Consider the following 13,700-nt stretch of genomic DNA (forward strand, 5'->3'; position numbering starts at 1 on the left):
AATCGAGCACTGGTAAATTAACTTCACTTCGATCAGACCTGCTTAGTGTAAGACATTTTGATGAGCTGAGTAAGACATCATTCATCCTCAGACCTTTACTGGGAGGCAAATCCTCAGATGCTTTCATAGTGAGGAGATGAGGGAGGGAATTAAGGATTTTCTGGTTCCTCAGAATATATTTGATCGGATCTCAAAACCCAACTTCCTTACATGGGCCACAGTTTCAGTCCATGCTGCAGTCTTAAGATGCCAGCCTGTGTATGTGCCATTTAGCGTGCTCCCCATAAAGAAAAAAAGAGGCTCCAACTGCTCCTCATATGGTCACCATCCTTCACTTCACCTCCTTCTATAGGACTTCTTCACTAAGGGAAACAGTCTTGTCCACATTGCTCCTTCCAGCCTGCAAGTTCAGTGTGTTCGTCACACTAGAAGAGTGACTCCCCTTTAAAGGTGAACAGTAAGGGGCTCAAAGGCTGGGGGTACCTGGAACCAGGGGACACAGTCTCAGAATAAGAGGCAGGCCATTTACAACAGACATGAGGAGGAATTTCTTCACTCGGAGTGTGGTGAATCTTTGGAATTCCCTACTGCGGAGGGCTGTGGAGGCTCAGTCGCTGAGTATGTTCAAGACTGAGACCGATCCATTTCTACATATTAAAAACACCAAGGGGTATGGTGATAGTGCAGGAAAATGGTGTTGAGGTAGAAGATCAGCCATGATCTCATTGAACGGCAGAGCAGGCTCGAAAGGCTGAATGGCCTCCTCCTGCTCCTATTTCTTCTGTTAAAACTCCAGACTGAGGGTGGACACCCCCAGAGGCGTTTACACGACCCATCTGCACAATCTTGTGTTAACAGACAACTTGGTCTTGTATATAATTTTCATTTTCACAAACCAACAAACAAGGAATACATTTCATTGCAATATTCTGGAACTGTTCCACTCAATAAGTTTTTACAACATCTCATACTCTTTGTAATTATTTGTACAAGTGAATTTATTTGCCTGAGTTTTCTGTATCCAATAACTTCATTGTAACCAATTTGAATAGAACTTGTCTTTACCTTGTGAAATGTTATAGATCTCAGAACATTCATTCATCAGACCATATGGAAGGGCTTCACTGGGACGGACTGTTTCAGAGGCTGGTTCACGACAAGGGACAGATAGAGCTTGAGGTGGGGGCGGGGGGTCATGTCAGATATTCTCTCAAACTGGAGTGGAAACCCAGAACAGTCTCCCTTTTCTATTGGGTGTCAATAGAAAATTTAAAAACGGATTTTGACAGATTTTTGTTTGGAAACATAAGGGATACAAAGCAAAGGCAGGCAATTGGAAGATAAATATCAACCATGAACCTTTAAGGGCCAGAATGGCCCACTAATATTTCTATGTCTCTATGCGTTTTGGCCCAGGCAAGAACTAGTGAGTGCAGAATGTAAAAATGTAAAAATAGCAAGTATGCAAAGGAGGGAGTGCTGGCTACAATGGCTAATGCGGTGGATGTTAGTGAATCAGAGAACTGCAGTGATTCAGCTGATGGGGATGAGATAGCAAAATATTTTGTTATTAATTCTGCTGCAGTTTAATGGAAAGTGTTGAGAGATGTCCTGGAGGCACATTGCAATGATACATGGCTGTTTGATTTTCCTTATAACAGTCTCTGGCTACAGCTAGTGGCTATATTTTACCTGTGCTTCCTGCTTCACCATGTTCATGTTCTGTGACTGCCTCTGAGCCTGTGTGACTGATATAGCATCCTATAAAAATCCAATAAACATTATTTTTTTTTTACAAAGGCCGCAGAGTTGTCTCTGTTTTCTAAACACACAAATGACATTCCTTTGATAAATTTCTCCTGAAGCTGCATGAATTGATTTTTTGTGGAGACAGCACATTGTGTTTAGTGATGAATACTCCAGCTCAGCCAAGGCTCACTGTGCTGCTGTCAAGATGAACTGATCTTATAGAATATCTACTCAAACGAATTTAGCACCTCATTTAAGAAAATCCACACCCAGGGGATTCAGCTGAACTCTGCTCACTGCATCCCAGTTCCTTTGCCGATTCCTGACAATCTCATGCTGGCTTCTTCTTTCTATTGCAGATTGTGCTTTAGAAACAGAGGACACACGCTTAAGTCCAGCCTGATTCTGCCCGGTCTTCATGTCTGCCAATTATTACCAAGACCCCCCTTTTCAACAAAACTCACAACACAGTCAGCCAGTCCCTAACGTTGCAACCTGTCTTGCTGTTGGATTCCAGGATAGTATCTGAAAGAAGTCCCTGGAGACTGGAAAGGTCTACAGAGGAGATTTTCCCCAAATACATTAGCCTCCACACAACCTCAAGATGGGGCTGTGAGCTGCAGCCCAGGTTTAGCCTGTTAATGGTTTGTTGATGAAGTTGTTAAAGATACACAGGCGATGGGAATTGTTGGATTAAGTGCTGGAATCACATATAAAGGGAGTCAGCATTGATACTGGGGTAGTAGTTAAGAGTCCCAGATCTGTAAGGCTGCATCCTGTGAATAAACCTACTATCAAGGAAAAGAATTGTCTTGTTTTGTACTTCACCATCTGGCTTGAATCCATTTGATGTAGCCTGGGTTTAGAGCAAGAGACAATGTTGGTAAAGGTTGAAACTTGCATTAGTGATGACTGCCCAGAGGATTGATAAGGGGCTAATTGAGATTTAAATTGTCCACTAGTGCTTATTAAAGAGGTTGTATGGAATTTTGGTGAGTACTACTTCAATTAACAACTTCTCCTAATAGCAACCAGCTGAACAGAAGTAAAAAAGTTGTTATTCAGGACTCCAAGTGTTACTTCTCAGCTTTCACTGTTTTTGCTGATTGAGATCAACTGACTACATTGAATTTGAAGAGGACGTTTGATACACTGTGGGAGACTTTCTGCGATTGTTTGTTAAGACTTCACCCAACACTCTATCAGTATATATTCCAGAAATTCTCCCAGGATTTTACCTGAAATGGTGAACTTTACCTTTCTTGGGACCTTATAGGAGCCCCCAAGAGTGCTTGGTCATGCAAATTAGGATTGTATTCCTTGGAATTAGGATGGTTAACAGGTCAAAGCTTTAAAGATATTAATGGAAACAGGGTAGATAGAGAGAAACCATTTCTGCTGGCTGGGGAGTGTAGGGGGCAGAGTCTTAAAAAGTACAGCCAGATCTTTGCAGGAAACACTTCTACACGCAAAGGATGGTAGAAGTTTGGAACTCTTCCACAAATCGCATTTGATGCCATCACCACACATAGCTTTCCTCGCCTCCCCTTTCAGCATTCCAAAGGGACGGTTCCCACTGTGACACCCTGGTCCACTCCTCAAATCACCGCGGAAACACCCTTCCCTTCCTTTCCTATGGCACCTTTCCATGTAAGTGCAGGAGATGCAACATCAGCCCTCTTACCTCCTGCCTCCTCACCATCCAGGACCCCGAACACTCCTTCCTGGTGGAGCAGCGATTTATGTGTACTTCTTTCAATTTATTGTACTTTATTTGATGCTCATAACGTGGCCTTCTCTACCCTTGGGGAGATCAAATGCAGATTCAGTGACTGCTTTGAGGATATGGATAACTCCATTCAGTCTGCAAATTTGACCCTGGGTTTCCTGTCATCTGTCAGTTTAATTCTGTATCTTGCTCCCACTCTGACCTCCCTGTCCTTGGCCTGCTGCAGTGTTCCAATGAAGCTCAGTGTAAGCTTGAGGAACAGCACCTCATTTTTAGATTAGGCACTTTGCAGCCTTCCAGTCTTGGCATTTGATTTCAACAATTTCAGACCGTAACCTCCACCTCCATTGTGTTTCCTTTTCCTTTGCAGGTTTTGGTTTTACTCTTGTTTTTGCTTTTAGATGGCAGCTGTTCATTCTGCCATTCACACCTCCTCCAGGCATATCTTTTATTTCTTTACTTGTTCCATGACCACTCCCTTTGCCCTTGTACCACCAACCCATTTGCCACATAACCTCTCCTGCCTTCTGTCCTATCACAAACCTTCCCTTTTGTTCTTTTTCCATCTTTTTCTCTTTCACTTGCTTAAAATCTATTGGATTTCTAACTTTTCCCAATTCTGGTGAAAGGTCACAGACCTGAAACATTAACTCAGTTTCTGTCTCCATGGGTGCTGTCTGACCTGCTAAGTATTTCTGACGTTTTTCTGTTTGTGTTCCACATTAGCACTGATAATGTTACTGGAGCCTTCCAGTCTGCAACAGCTGATATCAGGCCCATATCAGAATCCTCTGTGCACTTCTGCATAAGGGTGGGGGTGGGGTGGAAGGGGTGTGTCAGTGGGGTCATTGAGCCTCTACACTCTGAGGAATGACGATATATCATCTCTATTGTCAAAGAAGACCAGAAACAGAGTTCTAGGGTTTGAATGTTTTTTCAGTCCATTGTGGGGTTTTACTTGGAGTTGGATAACTTGGTCACTGCCTTTGCCCCTTCTGACATGGTGTGCTGGGCCAGTTCCCCAGGCAGCAGCAGGCGCACAGCGGTCTGGATCTCCCAGGAGCTGATGCTGCTACGCTTGTTGGAATGGGCAGGCGGGAAGCCTCACCTGCGACGCACTCGAAAATATTGTTCACGAATGAGCTAACGATGCTCATGGCCTTGGAGGAGATGCCAGTGTCGGGGTGAACCTGCTTCATCACTATGTAGATGTAGATGGAGTAACTCTCCTTCCTCGACCTTCACCACTTCTTGTTGCCCTTTGCTGATGGTTTCTTTAAGGCTTTCTTGGGAGAGCTGCACTCATCCAGGTAAGTGGGGAGTATTCCATCACACTCCTGACGTGTGCCTGGTAGATGGTGGACAGGCTTTGGGGAGTCAGGAGGTGAGCTACTCATCACAGGATTCCTAGCCTCTGACCTTTTGTAACCACAGTGTTTATATGGCTAGTCCAGTTCAGTTTCTGGTCAATGGTAACCCCCAGGATGTTGCTAGTGGGGAATTCAGCAATGGTAATGCCATTGAATCTCAAGGGGAGATGGTTAGATTCTCTCTTGTTGGAGACATTCATTGCCTGACACTTGTGTGGCGCAAGTCACTTATCAGCCCAAGCTTTAATGTTGTCCAGGTCTTGTTGCATTTGTACATGGAGTGCTTCAGTATCTGAGGAGTCGTGAATGGTGCTGAAGATTGTGCAATCATCAGCGAACATTCCCAAATCTGACCTTATGATGGGAGGAAGGTCATTGATGAAGCAGCTGAAGATGGTTGGGCCGAAGACACTACCCTGAGGAACTCCTTCTGGAATTCCTGGGACCGAGATACTTGACCTTCGACTACCACAACCATCTTCCTTTGTGCTAGGTATGACTCCAGCCAGCAGAAAGTTTTCCCCCTGATTTACAATGATAATTTTGCCAGGGTTTCTTGATGCCACACTTGGTCAAATGATGCCTTGATGCCAAGTGCAGTCATTCTCACCCCACCTCTTGAATTCTGCTCTTTTGCCCATATTTGGACCAAGGCTATAATGAGGTCAGGAGCTGAATGGCCCTGCTCAAACCCAAGAATCAAAACTGAGCATTAATGAGCAGGTTATTGAAGAGTGAGTGCCACTTGATAGCACTGATGATACCTTGCATCACTTTATTGATGATTAAGAGTGGCCTGATGGGGTGGTAATTGGTCAGAGATTGTTGGGTAGATGCTAGGGCTGTAGTTGTAATGGAACAGCTTGGCTAGGGGCACAGCTGGTTCTGGAGCACCAGCCTTCAACACCACAGCTAGGATGTGATCAGGGCCCATAGCTTTTGCTGTATCCAGTGTGGGCAATTGTTTCTTGATACCACATGAAGTGAATTGAATTATCTGAAGGTTGGCGTCTGAGATGGTGGGGACCTCAGGAGGAGACCTGGATGGATGGATCACCCACTCAGCACTCCTGCCCCATCTATACTGCACTACCCTGTGAGGAAAGGAACCAAGTACTGCAGTGTGCTGCTATAGGCAGCTAGCCATGCAGAAAGTCATCAGAGTTTAGTTTCACAAAACAAGGCATCAGGTGACTGCTGTATGAGATGGTTGACGACAGATTGATTGATTGGTTTGGTATACATTCCTACTCGTAGTCTGAGGAAATCCAGTTCCATAAAAGTTCACAGCTGTGATTGCCAGCAAAGCATCCCAGCCTCTTACTGAAACTCCCAGCAATGGGGATTCAAAGCTATCGCATGCTAATAAGGCTTTGTTTGCACAAATAGAGGGAGGATGGGAGGGGAACTATGAAGTGGACAATCCCAGCAATGAGTGTAGGGTCTCCTCCTGTTCCTAATCGACAATAGCAGCTTGCGACCAGAGAGTCAATGTGAACAAGTTAAATTTACTCGTGTTACCCCAGGGTAGGCAGGCCAGTCAGAGGAAGAGTCAGAAATCTACAGATTACATCTGAAAATTGATTGCAGTTGATGTATTGAATTCATCTGTTAAACACTACACACTGTGAGAAAAACAGTGTCATAAACATGTATGAATGGTGAACGAAATAGCTACCGGTGGAATAGAAAGTGATAGGCTATGATCGTAGATTCAGCACTTGTAATGTCTTAGTCTCTGTAGCACAATAATAAACAAAAGCAATAGAGTGCTAAGTTATATTGCTGTGTTAATTAAGTCAGGAAATGTCTGATAATATTAGCCCATGCTCTGCTCAGATTGTACCTAGAATATGTATGCAGTATCAGTCAGCAATACATAAAGGAAACACGAAACCTGCTAAGGAGAAGGCTATTTCTCAGTTGTGAAATGATTAGTTTATGAGGAAGGACTAAATAAATGGAAGCTCTTTACAACAATAACAATTACAACAGCCACCTATTTATATAGTGACTTTAATGTAATGAAAAGCCTCCCAAGCCGCTTCACAGGATCACCGAACCACAAGAGAGATATTAGGTCACATGACAAAAAGCTTGGTCAAAGATGTTGGTTTTAAGGAGAGGCTTAAAGGAAGAAAGTGAGGCAGAGAGGAGGAGAGGTGTAGGGTGGGGTTTCCAGTGCTTGGAGCCTAGACAACTGAAGACATGGCCACCAATGGTGGAGCAATTATAATTGGGAATGCACAAGAGACCAGTAACAGAAGAGTGCAGATATTTCAGAGGGCTGTGGGGTTGGAGGAGATTACAGAGATAGGTAAGGGCAAGGCCATGGAGGGGTTTGTAAACAGGGATGAGAATTTTAAAATCAAGATGATGCTTGACCAGGAACCAATTAGTGTAGATCAGGGAGCAGAGGAGTGATAGGGGAAGGGGGCTTGTTGCAAGTTCAGACATGGACAGCAGAGTTTTGGGTGACCTGAAATTTAGAGGGGGTAGAATGTGACAGACCAGTCAGGAGTATGTTGGAATAATCAACTCTAGAGGTAGATGAAGCATGGATGAGGATTTCAACAGCAGATGAGCTGAGACAGGAGTGAAGTTGGGCAATGTTACGGATGCAGTCTTAGTGATGGCATGAGTATGAGTTTGGAAACTTGCCTCGGGATCAAATTTGACACCAAGTTTGTGAACAGACTGGCTCAATCTCAGACTGTTGCCAGCAAAAGGGATGGAGTTGATGGTTAGAGAACAGATTTTAAATAATGGCTTCAGCCTTCCCAATGTTTAATTGGAGGAAATTTCTGTTCATCCAGCATTAGATATCGAATAAGCAGTCTGGTAATTTAGTGAGGTGGACTCCCCACACCTAACATATATGAATATCCTTTTTTTATTTTCCACGGGATGTTGGTGTCACTGGCTGGGCCAGCATTTATTGCTCATTCCTAACTGTCTTGAGAAAGTAATTATGAGCTGCCTTCTTGAACTGCTGCATTCCATGTGGTGTAGGTACACCCACAGTGCTGTTAGGGAAGGAGTCCAGGATTTTGACCCAGTGACAGTGAAGGAACGGTGATATATTTCCAAGTCAGGGTGGTGAGTGACTTGGAGGGGAACTTCTAGGTGGTGGTGTTCCCATGTATCTGCTGCCCTTGTTCTTCTAGGTGGTAGAGGTCTTGGGTTTGGAAGGTGCTGTTGAAGGAGCCTTGGTGAATTGCTGCAGTGCATCTTGTAGATGGCTACTGTGTGTCGGTGGTGGACGGAGTGAATGTCTGTAGATGTGGTGCCAATCAAGCAGCTGCTTTGTCCTGGATGGTGTCAAGCTTTTTGAGTGTTGTTGGAGCTGCACTCATCCGAGCAAGTGCGGAGTATTCCATCACACTCCTGACTTGTGCCTTGTAGATGGTGGACAGGCTTTGGGGAGTCAGAAGTTGAGTTACTTTGACCTGCTCTTGTATCCACAGTATTTATATGGCTCGTCCAGTTCAGCTTCTGGTCAATGGTAACCCCCAGGATGTTGATAGGGGGGGGGGATTCAGCGATGGCAATGCCATTGAATGTCAATGGAAGATGGTTGGATTCTCTCTTTTTGGAGATGGTCATTGCCTGACACTTGTATGGCACGAATCTTACTTGCCACTTGTCAGCCCAAGTCTGGATATTGTCCAGGTCTTGCTGCATTTGGACTTGGGTTGCTTCAGTATCTGAGGAGTCGCAAATGGTGCTGAACATTGTGCAATCATCAGCGAACATCCCCACTTCTGACTTTATGATGGAGGGAAGGTCATTGATGACACCGGAAAGGCATCAGGAACGGTTGCTCATGCATACTCGGCTCACACTCTGGGCCCCAGGCCGTGCAAAATTGTTCCTGACACCTTTCCAGTCACTGGCAGAAGCACCAGTGAAACTCAAAAGCTCTCAAGTGTTGGATGAGGCAATGAGTTTTAATATTTAGGATTAAAGCCATTCTGTTCAGGGTCCGATATTTAGAAATATAAAAAATTAATTGATGTCTATGTGAGTGCTGCCTCCTTAAGAAGTGAGGGGCCAAGTTGTGAAGGGTGTTCGTACACAGCCTGGCTAGATCAGTTGGTTGATAATGGGACTTTTAATCCTAGGGTCAATATTTCAAGTCCAATGTTGGGTCATGATTTTTATATTAAATATTTTAAGATTTTTTTTTTTCTCTTAAATGTATAGCAAGATCCTGGTGAAAAAATATCTACCGGTCACTCCCAGGCATCTTGTATTCACTACTGGAATAACTATTTGGAAAACAGTATTGCTTTACTAAATAATTTGCAAGTCTTTCCCTTAAATAAAACTCTCCATTATAAATAGAACTCCAAAATAAGGACCATCATAATTGTAAAAGAGATAGTTATAATACACCAACTTGTAACAAATGCATCACTCAGTGACACAAAGCAGAGCTGCACTTAAAAGCATCCCTCACTTTAATCAGTCATAGGCTGACAATGACACTGCATCTGCTCATGTGCAGGAAGTGCTCCTCCTAGTCTTCCGGCACAGAGAAACACAGCCCTTTTAAAAACAGATTTGAACAGTGACCAACTTAAATAAATCGCACAAAGGTTTCAAGTTTTAAGATTTTTACTCAAACAAACTAAAATCAACCTCGACGAAACATTACTTTCTAGGCAAATAATGTTCTAATCTAACAGTCACTTGGTAGTACAGAATTTGAATAATGCTGAAAAAAAGAGACGTTTTGCTGAAGTATTTTATCTTGCACTCATCAGGACAAATGCAAGAATGCCAAATTTCAAATGGCCACAACAATTTATACCAGAGGAGAAAAGGGTGCTGATTGGTTGGCAAGTCGATTCTGGCCAAGACGTTGCCATGGAGAAAGTAACAGGGCACAATAGAATCCCCAAGCTCCCGCATAATTCAAAATAAAGGAGGAAAACTTGAACATATTCCTTTTGTTTGCACACACTTGGGCCTCTTCTTTGAAAACAAAAGGAATATGTTCAGGTCTTGCTCCTTTTTTGAATATATCCCTTTTGTTTGCAGAGAACAAGTCCAAGTGTGTGCAAACAAAAGGAATATGTTCAAGTCCTGTGGTGTGACATGGTTACAAGGTGACCAAGGCTGGAACCTAAATAGTCATTTCAGAAGAACAGGAGAAAAGAAAAAGGAGGTGGGGTAACTTGGTTGATAAAGTGTTATATCAGTACATGAGTGAAAAATGATCTTGATTCAGAAGATCAAGATGTAGAATTAATTTAGGTGGTGATAAAAAATAGTAAAGGAAAGAAGGCACTGATAGGAGCAGTTAATAGGCCCCCTAACAGTAGCAACAGTGTATGACAGAGTTGTTTGCAAGAAGGGTACCACAATAATCGTGGGCAATTTTAATCTTCATATCAATTGGACAAATCAAATTAGCAAATGTTGCCTGAAGGATGAGTTCATAGAGTGTATTCAGGACAGTTTCTTAGAACAATACATTCTGGAACCTAACAGGGAACAGGCTGTTTTGGACCTGGTAATGTGTAAGGAGGCAGGATTAAATAAAGACCTCATCATTTTGTTTTATTCATTCACAGGATATGGATATCACAGGACAGGCCAGCATTTAGTGGCCAAGCCAGCACTAGTGTCTTAAACTTAAATAAAACCAATTACAAAAATATGAAGACATTGGCTAAAGTGGACTGGGAAAATAGGTTCAAAGGTAAGACAGTAGAGAAGAAATGGCAGACATTTAAGAAGATATTTCAAAATTCCCTAGATTCTGGAAATGTCCCAGCAAATTGGAAAATCATGAATATAACACCACTGTTCAAGAAAGGAGGAAAACAGAAAGCAGGAAACTATAGGCCAGTTAGCCAAGCATATGGCATTGGGAAAATGCTAGAATCCATTATTAAAGAAGACATTAAGAACATTTTAATATAACCAGGCAGAGTCAACATGCTTTTTTACTATAAAGAAATTTTACTATAAAATAGTCAGCAAAACAGTGAATACTATCTATCTTATGCTTTAATATCCAGAATTAACATGAGGTAAGCATGAATTATGAGGCAAACTATGGTTGTACACACACACACTGCACATTAAATGTGGCAGAGCCAATCAAGACAGCTCCCATGAATTTCTCAGCAACCCACCCAGACATCAGCCATCACTGAGTCACAAAATCCTTTAAAAACTCTGACTTCTGCTTTAGGGATTTCAGCTCCTCTCTTTCAAAGATCTAGCTTTTGATTTCCCTCAACAGCTGCTCTAACTCAGACTGCCCCAACAACTGCTTGCCTCTCAGTTACTCAATCTCTTCTCCCAAGACTGCGTCCCATTGCACTCACAAGGCTGCATCCCAGTATCTAATTAATTACCAGCATGATTCCAGCCATCTGGCTGGTCTGAGCAGAACACCACTGCTTATGGGCTTCCCTGTACTGAGCTATCAACGTCTCCTGGGGCTTCTCTGAGTCCCAACCCCCTCAGCAGTGCGGAGCTAATGGCATCACTTAACCACATGGAGCTGACCCTCTTCTTCATCTGTTCTCAACTCCCTGTCCTGTGGTCACTGCTTTCGCTCTACACTGCCACACAGCCGCTCTACTGTCAGGATGGCTGAGCCCTTCTGCTTCTGTTCTGAGGCAGGGCTTAGAGGCTGATGGTCTGCGACCGCCACCAGAACTGATGTGAACAAGGCTGTCCGCTTGAATGTTATTGGTATTGACAGGCTTCATACTACACCTACAATGCTGTGTTCACAGACTATTTTGCAAATTAACGCCTCTGATCATTTGAGCATTCTTAGTTCCCTCTGATGCTTAAAGAAATTAACATTGAAGCAAATCCTGAGCAAATTGGCACATTTTCTGTTAAATGGTTTGTTAATTACTTTGGGGATAAACATGGACAACAACTATTACCAAAATGAGTAATTTCAGTATGGTGAAAAGTGTATAATTGATGTGCTAATGCTAACACATACAACTAGAATGCAACAACACTCTATTAACATATCCACCAGCTACTCAGCATGGAGACATCTGCTCTCCATTTTGTGCACATATTCCATAAGAAATAACATGCCTTTGATTATGATTTAGAATTTTTAAACAATGTGTGGAATCATCCGTGCCTGCTGGCGTCAGGCATGCTCGGCAGCGTGAGTAGACAATATGACAAGAAGGCCAAAAATTGGTTTCACGATATCATGAAACAAGTTTGCGACCGTCCATTCAGCCCGTCAATGGCGGGCTGCATGTCCCACCATTGGACATCGGGAACCTCATTGTAATACATCATATCATTATAAGGCCAGCCCGCCAGACTCATTCCCCCGCACTGGGCCATTCGCCCACATCGGCGTGATTTCAAGCTGACGTGTTTCACAACTGCACATAACCAACGTGCACCTGGTGGGCTGCACTTCACTCGGGACTTCAAGGTTTGTTTGCCTATCTTGCTTCGGGCAGCAGTCGCAGTCATCAGCGTCAGGCTTTGCAGGCAACACAACAGCACTTTTAGGGGGGCTCACGGGTAGGTTTCTACCTACCAGACCAGCCATAAGTCAGGAGTGGCTTTGTACGGCTGCAGGGCTAGGGCTTGCTTGTGGAAGGGGGAGAAGTGGCCTCAGGCAAGGGAAGAGGCTGCAGGACGAGGGCTATGCTGGGGAAGGAGGGTATCCCAGGGTGTGTATGGGGGCACATGTTGATTTGTGCAAGTGGCCTCAAATGGTGAGGGCTGAGGAGGCAGGTCCAGAGGAGATGAGGCCAGATGGAGATGTGAGGGTGTGTGTGAGAATGGGTGGTGATGTCCCATGAGCTGGCAGTGAGTGAGATGCCAGTGAATGTGTGATGGGCTTGAGTGTGTGAGCTTAGAGTGATGAGATGGTTGCCATACCCTCTCTGCACGGATGAGATCATTCAACCTCTATATGCATTGGATGGCCAACCTCTTCTGTGCAGCATTGGCACTGATCACCACTGCTATCACCTACCAAGCCAGAATGGTAATGTTGCTGCCCCTCCTGTGCCAGAGCGGGGGTACAGGACATCACGCCAGGCCTCCACAGTGTCCAAAAGGTGCTCGAGAGATGCGTCACTAAACCTGGGGGCTGCTGTCTTCTTGCCTTTCGGGGCCATGTCTTATTTACAGTAGTCCTGGGCTGGAAGCACTTGAGAGGTGTGTGCATGGCTATATTTTAAATGTGGCGCCCCATGTGATGAAGTGGCAAGGTGATGGCGTAGCGGGCGATTCGCAGCCTGCCTGCCATGGAAATGGTGTGTTTCCCGGGAATGCATAATTCATGCAGCGGGTTTGGCACGATATGACATGAGAAGCCGCCATTGCAGCCGGTGGGTAAAACATCATTTTACCTGCTCACTACTGCACTTAATGCAAATCTGGGACGATTCCGCCTAATGTTTGACCCCTTGTACATGCAAACTTGTTCCCAACAAACAGGAAGTGAATTTTTCCATTTGCCCCTCTTTTTCAGAAGCGGAGTAGTCCAGGATTAGCAATTAATTAATTTGGCTTGGGTCAGTTCAGGAAAATGAAAATGTGGCTGAAAGAGTGATATGGAAATGAGGGGCTTCACTCATTGGACACTAACACGGCTACTGGGATAGGGAGACGTGGCTGGGTGTACCTGAACCAGACTATGGCCAAAGTGCTAATGGAAGGACTGTAAAAAAGGTTATAAAGCACATTATTTATCTACAAATTAAACAGAATAATGAAGCATAAGTAACAGCCAAGAACTGGAGAAGTCAAATGAAGCCAATATTCAGACCACAAGGCAGAATTCTCTTTCACAGAGTTTAGAAAGCCTATTAAAGCATTAATTTGTTTAA

This window comes from Cetorhinus maximus, chromosome 6 (assembly GCF_964194155.1).
Source record: "Cetorhinus maximus chromosome 6, sCetMax3.hap1.1, whole genome shotgun sequence".
Lineage (NCBI taxonomy): Eukaryota > Metazoa > Chordata > Chondrichthyes > Lamniformes > Cetorhinidae > Cetorhinus > Cetorhinus maximus.